The sequence below is a fragment of the Bacillus rossius genome, chromosome 2, assembly GCF_032445375.1.
Source record: "Bacillus rossius redtenbacheri isolate Brsri chromosome 2, Brsri_v3, whole genome shotgun sequence".
NCBI classification, from domain to species: Eukaryota; Metazoa; Arthropoda; class Insecta; order Phasmatodea; family Bacillidae; genus Bacillus; species Bacillus rossius.
The window spans coordinates 91,801,728-91,814,905 of NC_086331.1; the positions used below are offsets into that span (position 1 = coordinate 91,801,728).

The 13,178-nt window shown below is 33.7% G+C and overlaps 1 protein-coding gene across 2 annotated transcripts in view; it reads right to left on the reverse strand.

The window, feature by feature from the left end:
• Positions 1–12,613, reverse strand: part of LOC134529458 (tetratricopeptide repeat protein 39B-like) — a 207,871-nt gene extending 195,258 nt beyond the window's left edge. The window contains exon 1 of one of the 2 annotated variants that reach the window (XM_063363579.1): positions 12,440–12,613. The gene's annotated coding sequence lies outside the window, so the exon portion shown is untranslated. Of the gene's footprint in view, positions 1–12,006; positions 12,411–12,439 lie in introns of those variants that run through there. The other variant, XM_063363578.1, reaches the window with a different exon arrangement.
• Positions 12,614–13,178: the final 565 nt, after the last annotated feature.

Sequence of the window (13,178 nt, forward strand, 5' to 3'; positions counted from 1 at the left end):
TTTTCTATATCAACAAAAAAAATTATCCTTCACCTCAAACTTATTCTTAATATTATTATGACCCATTTTGCAATGCTACATAACCCCCCCTACTTTTTGATTGAATTTGCAAAATTAAATCAAAAAGTACAAAAGTGTAAATTGTTGAAACAAAAGAAATAACATACCATAACAAAAGTGTAAACAAATGTAACAAATTAACATCAACATTAGAAATGCAAATCTTGACACAATAATAGCAAACCACGACTTTTCATATTATTACAAATCTTTAAAACGCAAACAATATAAGTCAAACATTGAAGCATTTGTTTATATATAAATTCAAAAAACTGTTTCTTAAATATTGCAATGTTAATTCCTTGTCAAAAAGCCAAAAATTTGAAAACATCTCTCTTACTACAAAGGGTCAACAACTCTCCACAAATGGTTATCTCCCTCTTATCAGTGCAAAATACAAATAACTTTGAAATTGGTTTCTCTACAAGCTTCAAGCAGACACCCCCTGGTCAACGAAGAATCCTCAATAACAGCAAAAAACTCTGAACAACTTACTTAAACACAAAAACTTCAACATCTTCAAAAACTTACACCTCAGCCGACGACGACAACAAATCTTCAACTCCAGGAATTACGTCTCTATGACCACCTTAACGACGATAAAAACTTCAACTCCAGGAATTACGTCTCCACGACCACCTTAAACGACGACAAATACAAAAACTTCAACTTCGACGACGACAAATAACCTCAAAACAAATTATTTCCTTTAAAATCCCTTAAAAACCGTTGTTACTCTAATTCTCTGCTGCTTATGATAAACTCCTCAAATCCCATGAAATAACCACTTTAACTCACAAATTCACCAATATCTCCACTCCTCATATCTGCACCAACAAAACATTGACAACACTATCACTTCAAAACTGTTGACACAAAATTTTCCTATATTTCATCCCAAAGAAACAACTTCTAATGTTACCCTGTCCATTCCCTCTAATATAACTCAGCTTTTCCTCTACTTTTTGATTGAATTTATAAAAAATTAAATCAAAAAGTACACAAGTGTCAATTGAAACAAAAGAGATACTATAACAAATCAACAAAGTGTAAACAAATGCAACAAATTAACCTGACCATGAGTATTGCAATATCTTTTTAACAGAACAACAACATACCATTACTTTTGATATTATTATAACTCCTTAAAACAAATTTATAAAATTATAACTCAAACATTGAAAAATTACATACATAAAATTATTTCAATTCTCCATACCAAATTAAAGTGACCAATCAATCTTTACTAAAAAACACAACACTTGATTATAGATAAAACATAACCTTTAACAGGTTATACTGACATTACAAAAACATTTCATTGGAATGTCATGTTCCATTTGTCATTTAAAAAATATGCTAAATATTCACTATAGTGAAGTGTCTTTAGTCCAACCTGATAAAATTCTTGATCACAATTTGTTTACAATATCAACATAAACATACTTTACACAATAATCAAACATTGCATAGCTGATTGTCCATAATAATGTTTCATTGATGTCCACATTGTTTCATTGACTCATACTAAAAAAGTACATACTCAACTTGCTTAAAATGTACCCTTTTTATTTTATACTTAATTAATTTTCCATGGTCTGAGTAAAGAGACGTGCCAATTAGCATCGTTTACTCTGTAAACATTATGGCCTACCACAGCCTTTATTTCATATGGCCCATCATATAATTTGAAAAACTTGGATATCTTATTATCTATAAGGGATGACAACTTATGTGAAGCAATTAATACTTCATCCCCTTCCTTAAAACTTATTTGTCTGACAGTTCTATCAAATCTGGCCTTCCTTGAATTAGCCTTATGCATTAGTTTTTCTTTTGCCTTATCTAACTTTTCTTTCAAATCTACAGCATCATTTTTAGGAAAGTTAATTCTATTTTGGAGTTTGGTGGTTGGTAACTTTTGTAGCATCAACTCGATAGGTGTAAACCCTGTACTCTCATGCCAACAATTGTTGATCAATTTCTCTATCTGGCCTACAATGCTGGCCCATGTGTTATGTTTCTCATTACAGTAAACCCTAAACAAACGCCCCAATTCTCTCATTACTCTTTCAGCAGGGTTGGCTGCTGGGTGATATACAGCAGTGTATCCTAGTTCGATACCTAAAATACTAGATAAGGTTTTCCAAACTTCACTCCGAAATTGGGGACCATTATCAGAGATTATTTTGTTAGGGATACCTATTTCTTTTACATAAACATCCATTATTTTATTTGTAACAACCTGAGCTGAAGCCTTTTTAATCGGATACAGTTTAACATACTTAGAAAAAATGTCTAAAACTACCAGTATGTTTTTGGTACCACCCCTGCCGCTTGGTAAAGGTCCAAATAGGTCAACACACACAATTTCTAAAGGCTTGGTAGCTAAAACATTTCCCATGTATCCTTGGCATTTCCGATTCATTACTTTGGTTTGTGCACATAGTAAACATGATTTGATATTAACAGCTACCATCCTGTTCATATCTTTAAAAACACAAAACTCTTGAATGTATTTAATAGTTTTGGTAACTCCAAAGTGTCCACATTCTATATGCATCAAAGTACATATATCATTTCTCAGAGTATTGGGGATGCATAGTACCCACTTGGGTACTCTGCCGGATACATTTTGGAATAAATATTCACCCTCCATTACAAAAGTTTCTTTTATCACATCCCTACAATTTGGAGATCCTAATTCGTGTATCACTTTCTGTAGTCTGGGATCTTTACTTATTTCTTCTGTCAATTTCTTAGAAAACTCCTCTATTCCCTTTTCTACCTCTTACATTTGTTTTCTTAAATTACGAATTTGGAATTCTTTCGTTCGGGCCGATTGTGAATCTGTTACAACTCTAGACAGTGTGTCTGCAACAACTTGTTCTTTTCCTGGTACATATTGTATATCTAAATTATATTCTTGTAAGGATAAAATCCATCTAGTGATTCTGCCATGCAATAGTTTACACGAATCCATGTGGCATAAGGCCTTATGATCCGTTTGCACCGTGGTTTTCTTACCATAAATATAGATTCGAAATTTTGAGCAAGCAAATACAATACTTAGCAGTTCTTTCTCTGTAGTAGTGTAGTTTATTTCGGCAGAATTCAGAGCTCTACTGGCAAAACTTATTGGAATTTGATCTCCTTCCCTATTCACTTGGAAAAGCATGGCACCAACTGCCTCACCTGATGCATCACAAGTAATATAAAATTCCTGATCTAATTTTGGGTGGTGCAATAAAATTTCCTTTTCTAATTCTTGTTTTAGTAGTTCTACTGCTCGCTCCTGTTCCTGTCTCCATTCCCAACACTGGTTTTTTTGTAACAATTTTCTCAATGGACTACAAATATTGCTAAAATTTGGAATATATTTCCGAAAAAAGTTGAAAAATCCTATCAGCCTTTCTAATTGTTTTCTGTTTGTAGGTGATGGGTATTCCCTAACTGCTTTTAATTTTTCAGGATCGATATAAATTCCCTTAGCATTTACAATATTACCCAAAAAGTTAATTTCATCTTTCAAAAACTCAGATTTCTTTAAATTTGCAGTCATGCCTCCTTCTTGTAATTTTCTCAACACTAACTGTACAACTTTACAATGTTCCTCGAAAGTTTTAGTTGCAATCAAAATATCGTCTACATACACAGTTACCAAATTTAATACTTCCGTTCCCAAAACCTGTTCAAGCCCTCTAATGAAATGGCTCACTGATACATTTAATCCGAAAGGCATCCTTTTAAAACAATATGTTTTTCCTTGATATGAAAAAGCAGTGCAAGGTCTAGATTCCACATTTAAAGGGATTTGCCAATAAGAAGCTACTAGATCAATTTTTGAAAAATAGGCACAGCCTTCAAATTTCTGTAAAAGTTCATCCATAGGTTCTGTTGATTCTCTATCAGGAACAATTAACTGATTTAGTTTTCTAGCGTCTACACATAACCTTACCCCCCCATTTTTCTTGTTAACCACAACGAGTGGATTCAAATATTCGGAACTGCACCTTTCAATTATGTCCCCATCAATCATATTCTGTATTTCGTTTTCAACGGCTAGCCTCAAACTATATGCAACTGGGTAAGGTTTCTGTACAAAAGGTTGGTGTTCTTTCAGCTTCAGGCGACATTCGTATTTATTATTGAGCCCAGGGAAATTGGCAAATGCTTTACATTCTTTTTGCAAAATTTGTTTAAATTCATACTGCTGTTCTGTGTTACCACTATGTAATATTATTTGTTCTACTTCAGTTTCTAAAATATGTTCCCTTTCTAAAAAATTACATTCTACTTCAAAACCCATTTCAAAATCATTTCCCATTATAATTCGTAAATTAAATGAGTTGTTTCTAGCATCAGTTTCAGCAAAAGTAATTTGTGTCTCTTTTACATGTATATACTGCTTTGAATAATCAATGATAACCTCATTTGATTGCAACCAATCAGCTCCCAATAGTCCATCAACATTAAGTCCTTTAACTATTAGAAAAACCACCCACATAATTACTTCACCTATTTTGATTTCCATTAAAACTTGTTTTTTCACATTTTTATTTCTTACTCCAGTTGCTCCTATGATCGTAATATTTGAAACTGGTAGCACTGCAACTGCTTCCATTGCTTTACTTCCTAGTGAATTAAAATATTCTTCAGACATTGCGGTTACTTCACTCCCTGAATCAATTAATAATTTAACTTTTGTTTCGGTACCAACAATTTCACCCTGTATTACTGGACATAACCCCAACTTGCCTTGAATGAATTTTGATTTTTCATTGACATTTTGCAAAAGATCCTTCCCTTCGTGTGTAATAGTGGGTTCATTACAGCCCTGTTTTTTCAACACCTTACATGACCCTCCTGCCTCTGCGAAATGAATAGGGAAAGTATCAGAGGCTATATCTTCCCTATCTAAGAGTTTAAATTCCTTGCATTCCCTTGCTCATCATGTCTCTGCCTATCCTGTCTTTCCCTGACCCTCTCTTCCCTTGGATGTTCCTGCTGAGGTCTCTGTCCCTCCCATTGTGGCCTTACGTTACCTTGCAACTCTTGTCGATGGGGTCGCTGGACCTGTTCCCTCGGCATGCCCTCTGGAGGATGAAATCTCTCTCTGGGTTGTCCTCGCTGCCTTCCTGGGAGCTCTGTTTCCCTTCCCCTCAGTCCTTCCTCTCGCTCGTTTCTCCTGTCCAATGTTTCAAGCAATGCAATGACCTCTTCAACACTCTTAGTCCTAGCCCCCAAAATGCAGTTTTGAACTTGCTGGTAAAAATGGTGAACAATGTGGGAAATAAATCTTTCATCAGTAATTGGATTATTCAAAAACTTTGACTGTAAATACAACCTTTGAACATAAGGGGCCATGGGGCCGTCTCTTGCTCGGTGTTTTCCTGAAAATAAATATTGTAGGAAATCATCTTGAACGTATATACCCCAATATTTGTTCAAAAATGCTACCTTTGCCTCTTTAAATGTTTTCCATTCATTCTCCTTATGCATTGCCCATTGCAATGCAGCCCCATCCAATTTAGTGATAAACAATTCTACCTGTTGATCATCTGAACCCCTAAGATAGCTAAATACTTTCTCACATTTGGTTATAAATTGTATTGGAGTAGCCCCTCGATCATCCCCAAAAAATTTAGGAACTGTTTTTTCGAAAGTGTTTACTTCGTCTACAGTTAAAACTGAACTTCTAATATTACCCTGTCCATCCCCTCGAATCTTACTCAACTTTTCCTCCATTTTTTGTAAACACTCTCTACCCACATCATCCCTGAAATTCTCTAACTGGTTATTTATTTTTGAATTTTCTGTAAATATTTGTTCAACATTAGCCTCAAAATTCTCCTTGACTTCCCGAATTTTCTTTTCATTGTAATAGATATTTTGGGAATTCTCAGTTACTTTTAACTGCAAATTTGTGATATCCCCTTGATTTTTGGTTATTTTGTTTTGTATACTTTCATTATGTTGTACGAGTTCTGAAATTTTATTACTATGTTCCTGAACTGTGTTACCTGTTTGCGTCAAATTTTCCTGAACTTGGCCCACTATATTTTCACAAGTGTTTAACCTAGACTGTACCGCCTCTATCTGCACTTCACAATTATTTACTTTGCATATACAGGAAGAGATCTGTTCATTAAGATCATTCCTAAGTGCATCAAATCGGCTCTCAAATGTATTGGTTAATTTTTTTTCAGTGGCATCTAATTTTTGTTCAGTGGCATCTAATATTTTTTCCGTGGCATCAAATTTTTGTTCCATTATATACCTGAATTCAGTCTGACCTTGTGACATGTTATCCATCATTATCATTAATTTTTCTAACATTTGATTAGACATACCTGACCCCCCCATAACCTCTACTGGACTACCATTTGCAGGCTGTTCCATGTTTTCAATATTCAAATTAGGATCGGACATTCCTGAAGTTTCAGGAAAACCCGCAAGGTCATCCTGACTGTCTGTACTCATTTTTCTTTTGGTTTTACAATTATAAATGACCAAAAAACGTAAACAACCCTTTAAAAACACATTAAAAAAAAAACTTTAACAATGATAACCACAAATACAAAATTTAGACCATAAAAATGTAAGTTTCTGTCCAATTTAGACTTGCTGTTTCCGGCGATTCATCCCTCGTTGTCCCGCGAAGTACCGAGATGATCTATGTTGCTGGAATCGTGTCCCACGATGTTCTGCGAAGCGCTGTTCTACGATGTTCTAAAATGTAGTTCTCGTCGCATTCCTTTCCCACGATGTCCCGCGATGTTCTTATACGGTGAATGCTGGCTTCTCCCGCTCGTTTTCGTTTGTTGATGTTTACAAGTACGACGCGAAAATCACACAATCCACTCTCGAATCACTCGTTCACAAGTTATAATTTTGCCGATGTTCTAAAAGGTTTTGCCACAGTTAATTTAGTCATGATTAGCATTTACTTGATAAGTTTTTACTGTTTTTCCGAATGTTTATTTTATCATCAGGCAGTGTCTAAATTCGTGCCCCACGTTGGGCGCCATGTTATTACGTTGTATGTTTTTGCCCGGCTAACCACACATAGAAACGTAACAATACAAAACAAACAATGTTCCTGAGGTTCTGCTTTATTTGGAAATAAAAGAGTTTATTAAATTATCTTTGTTTATTTCTTTAAAAAAAATGTTTTTTCTCATCGTTACATGGCTTCAATACACAATTTTACAAATGAATTTAATTAGAAAAACTTCGTTACTTATACAGTTTTTGTCTTTACTTATTCAAATTTTAACGACGTCTTTGAATTTTGATAGGATGAGGTCCAAATACATACCATACCAGACATTTTTCTGTTGATGGTCGTTGAGTCTTGTCGCTCACAAATAAAATAGAATTTATTACTGTCCCTTGGTTAGCGATGTAACTCAAGGTACGGTCGCGCACTGACCGAAGTCGCGCGAAGTTGGGCCGTTGCCGACGCCTAGGGCCTAAATTTCTAATACATTATTCCGAAAAAAAAAATGAACTTAGTTTAAAAAATTACGGCCTGGCCCCAGCCCCTAGGCGTTAAATTGTCCCTTAGTGCAACTCCATAATATTGTGCGAGTTGCCGACGACGCGACCGGACTGGACGACAATCGAGCGACAACTGAGTTGGTAGACGAGATTACCTCCCTTGTATAGGTGAAGACAAGGGAAGCAACCCCGTGGGCCAACCGACCAATCACAGTACAGCATTCATCAACATGCCCAAATAAGGAATTTCGGCCGAGCGCATCACACCACGCCAGGACTCGCCCTGATTGGCTGGCTAGTGGTAGCCTCCAGAGACCCTTCCAGACGGTCGCTACAGCTGTGCGTACAACGTGACGCGTAAATCCCAAACACGCATTTACAAAGTGAAAAATAGCTTTCTGGCGCCAGAGTGTCGCGCCTGTCCGCTCTTCCTTCTGTACTTTCCAGACTATTCTCAAAATATTACACTAGCAATATCCAATAGAATATAAAATTACCCAAAAAATTCAAATACAATGTTAAAAATTTAGTAAACAAAGTTGAAATTCATATAAAAACTTTTGTTTAAAAATGATGTCCTGTAAAATTATAATATATACTGCTTTAATTACTGACATTAATTATCAAATGTCAACATTAATTATTATGAACTAGAGTTAACCCTCAAATTAATAATTAAGTATCTCAAGGAAATAAGTATTTTAAGGCTTTCCATGAAATTTAACCAAAGTAATTAATAACAATTCTTAACATATCTGAACTGTTTTCTATATCAACAAAAAAAATTATCCTTCACCTCAAACTTATTCTTAATATTATTATGACCCATTTTGCAATGCTACAAACTGATTTCAACAAACCTTTTTCAGGCAATACAAATAAAGAGGACAGCAGGACGGCCCTCAAAACACAAGGAGTCACAAAGGCACACAACGAGACATTCTCAATCTCTGCGCCCAAGTACAAATATCTATGTACAATGTGTGACAAGTTGATAATTTCAAGAGAACATCATGCATATTACCGAGTATTGAAAACTAGAAGGTGTACGTGATGCACTTCCATAACCAGACAATGATGAGCCAGATGAAGAGTTGATGTGATTTACTACCGGCACTAAATTTTGTGTTTTTTTCATTTTCAGTTTGTATTGTTAAGTAGTATTGAAATTTATATTTCATAATATTCTAGAACTCTATGGTTTTTTGTTTTCAGATTGTATTGTTAAGTTGTACTGAAATGATTTTTTTAGAGTGCTTTGAAGAATATCGACAGAATTTATACCTGGTACCCATTTTTTTCCATTGTAAATTTATTTTATTCCAAGTGTTTTCATACTGTGTGCTGAATAAACCCTTCTAAAGAGCTGATAATGATAACCAACCAATAAAGTTGATGAATATATTTACATTTAAAATTAAAATTGTGTCTTTTAATTGGATTTTATATGCCAAAAGCACGAATGTGTTATACTTAATTTTTAAAAATTTTAAATGTCAGGGTAGAGGACATTATTAACATTCAACAAAATACTTATTCTATTTGTTTAGTTTGTCACTGTATCACGTGAATAAACACATTACATCAGATTAATATTTCCTAGTTTTAAAGTGGGTTTAAAGTTTCAAATCTAAATATCTCAAAACTTGTAAAATGCACATTCGTGGTTCTGGCATATGGGGGACGATATATAAATGACTTACCAGCATATCTGGATGATGGTACTTCATCAGTTTTGTTTGCAGATGATACGAGTATTCTTAGTAATGCAAAATCACAAACTGAACTTGAATTAAAGGCAAATAAAGTATTTAGCATTTTAATAGATAGGTTTAGAATTAATAAACTAGTCCTTAATTATGATAAAACTAATTTCTTATTAGTTTTCCATTTCAAGTTTATAGGTATTGAAGAATATTGAACAATACTGAAAATTATTCAATTGAAATGGAAAACAAATTAGGGTAGAAAACAGTCTTGACTCCGGCCGTAACAAACTGACATTTAAGGTGCAACACAAATTAACGTTGCTATATTTACATTACAGGTAATATATACTATACTAAAACTGTACAACCGTCGTGTCTGTAAACTGAAAATATTTGGCAAAAAATTTGGCGGGTGATATAGGGAGTCTTAACAGAATATAATAAGATCATTTTTAAAAACTTTTGTTTTTCTATCTTTTTTTTTTGTCTGTCTGTCTGGCTGTGTGAACATGTTAATCTACAAAACTACTAAAAGAATTTTCATGGGGTTTTTTACAGGTACCTAACTTGCGCCTAGCTTGGGGCAAGATATAGGCTCTATTTTATCAAAATAGGCTACGAAAAAAATATAACTTAATATAAGGTTTTAGTAGTCTTCTCAGCTAAGTACAGTTTGTGGAAAAAACAAAAGATGAAGCTTCATTAGATGATTTTTAAAAGGCACTCATAGAATGTTTACCTCGGTAAACACAATCATCATGGCGTGATACACCAAAGTTGTTAGTTTTTTTATCTCAGTAACATTAGTATTTTCATAATTTTACATCAGTAACAGAATTAAGCCAATATACGAATACAAACTAACATTGAATTCATTTTGCTAGGATAAACAGATTTACTGATTTCACTTTGTTTTCTTAATATTAGAAACTTTACAAAATTAAATTGCCTTTTTTGATACGATTTATTTATATTAAAATTCTTGGCTTGTAGAAACAAATTTACTGAGATTGCTTTGTGATTTGTGTGCCTCCAGTAAATATGTAGTTGGGTGGTATTTGCGAAAAAAAATGTTAAAAATCCGAAAATACTTTTATTCTATGCTCTTTAACTTCCTCTTTTCATTAAAAGCGGTGGAGGTAAGAAATTCCAAATACTTTAGGAGATATCGAATTTTTAAATTTCATCATATGTAGTTGAGCGGTATTTGCGAGAAAAAAATGTTAAAAATCCGAAAATACCTTTAGTAGATGCTCTTCAACTTCCTCTTTTCATTAAAAGCGGTGGAGATAAGAAATTCCAAATACTTTAGGAGATATCGAATTTTTAAATTTAATCACAATTATACTAGTGCATTCATGTGGCATTCCGCATTGTTTCTTGTTTACGAGTATCAATTTTTTTATTGGATAATGATGTCACGTGATTGATCGTGATAGGCCAGAATTCAAATGAACCAATACGTGATTATTTAGTTCATTTATTGTTTTAAAATGGTGTTTAATTACAGTCTCCAACTTAGGCGAGTTTTTAACGTTTCTAATTTTAAAGTCTTATTTTTTATTGTTGCGCAAGTAATAAGTAACAAAAAAATTTTACATGAGTTGTTACTGTTCATCCTTTGTCCCGGTTTGTTAGGTCAGGTCAGTTACATTATAAATACTTTAAAACTAAAGAACCATTGAAATAATTTCATATTATTTCTAATGTACGCTTAGTTTCAAATTATTTATAATGTAACTGACCTGACCTAATTGACCATTTTCATTAATTAGGCATTCACAAACACACGGCAAAATAAAAAAATGGCGGCGGTCGAATGATAAACACAGGTCTTGTATGCAAAATAAGAACGGCGATATCTCCTAAAGTATTTGGAATTTCTTATCTCCGCCGCTTTTAATGAAAAGAGGAAGTTGAAGAGCATCTAATAAAGGTATTTTTGGACTTTTAACATTTTTTTTCTCGCAAATACCGCTCTACATATGATGAAATTTAAAAATTCTATATCTCCTAAAGTATTTGGAATTTATTACCTCCGCCAATTTTAATGAAAAGAGGAAGTTGAAGAACGTCTAATAAAGGTATTTTCGGATTTTTAACATTTTTTTCGCAAATACCGCTCAACTACATATTTACAGTGCCTCCTTATTCCTACATTTTGATAAGAAGTTTGTCATTTTTAAAGTTAGAACAATGGAAATTGGTGTTTAGCCATCTGTTTATAAATAAAAGTCAGTTGTATTAGCATTTTTTAAAAGTAATCAAAAATGAAGATGAGAAATCCCACTGTGCACACAGCTAGTACCATTTACAATAATTTTACATCAAACATTAATCTCAAAATATTATTATCGCATGTGGAAACCCCCAACATAACCTCTACTTAAAATAATTATTACAGGCAAACAAACTTGCTGTAATGCAGTGGACTTTTGACATAATGATTAGAAAACATCGTCTGTCATTTGTAAGAAGGGGCCATCTTACATTTTTGTTGAAAATGAGTTAACTGCAGAAATACATGTTTTCTTTCATCCTTCATGGTCTGTAAGAAGGGGATAACTGTATCTCTAATAGTTTTTAAGATATGACAGGGGCTAACCATAAATAATTAAAATACAGTGATGCATTACAATGTGCTCATTTTGTTTTTCTGCTCTCCTGAAAAGTTTATGTTTTGTAGGTTAGCCCCTTCTTACAAATGACAGACGACATGTTACAAAGAAAGTACCTGAAATTTTTTAAAAATATTTCAAGAAAAGAATTAGTAATAGTCAACAGTTACAAAATTCGGAACTATGTATTTAATCCCGATACAGTCTGACAATTTTTTTTAGTTTCTGAGTTTCCTTAAAAACTTTTGCTTCTTTGGGGGTGGAATGGGTTGTATAGGTATACGGTTCTTTAGTAATCAACATAAATCAAAATAGCCCGTACACCATAGAAAACAGAACTTGGCATAAGCACATTTAACGTACTACAATAATAACACACATCAACGTTATTCCTTTGCTTACGAAATAATTTCTAACATATGTATCAAAGAAAACATGTACTACACTACACGTGTTATTCTCTTTGACAAATGTTTGCCGTATGTCATACATTTTAATTTCAAACATAATATATATAATCACCTTAGAAATTATATATGTGCTACTTACCTCACTCCAATATTTCTCTCTTTCGTATTGGAACAAGTTATTATGTAACTAGCATATTTCTAATCACCCGCGAAGCACTTCAGAAGTAGAACCCATGGTACAAACAATTACAATTGTTTACAACCGTCATGCATTATTTGATCGCGTTGTCGGCCCTTTTTTACGCTTTTTGATGTTTTGAACGCTTGCGCTTGTAACTTTCTATTTAGCCTTTTGCGAACGTCGTTAGAAAATTGAAAAAAAAAAAATTTTGGGGTTCTGCAAGAAATCATAATTTTCATTATTTTCGAGCAATTTTTATTTTCTGCGCCGATTTTTGTTTTTTCTTAGTATTTTTAAACACCGGAAATTAAATAGTGATTTAAAAATTGGACTGCCTATGGCAGTTAAGCCTAATCCCCAACTCGCCAGTACCTATTCCCTCTGTCAGAATTCACATTAGAACCAGACAGCACAAGTTAGAGAAACGATAGTGTAAACACGCAAATAACTTATAAGTGCCATGTGTGTTTATATGTGTGTTTACCCATATTCTTCTTTTAATTTCTAAAGTTAACACTTACTGTCTATTATGTTTCCTAAGGTCAAAATAGTCATTTGAGTAGTCACAGTGTCGTGGTCTGGTCGACTAGTTCCTGACAATGCTGCTGTACTGCCGGCTACTCAGGGTTCGGTAGAGAGGGGGTTCAGGCCGCGTGGCCGAGGAACTTAGTCTCCAGAGATGAAATGAAAAAAATTC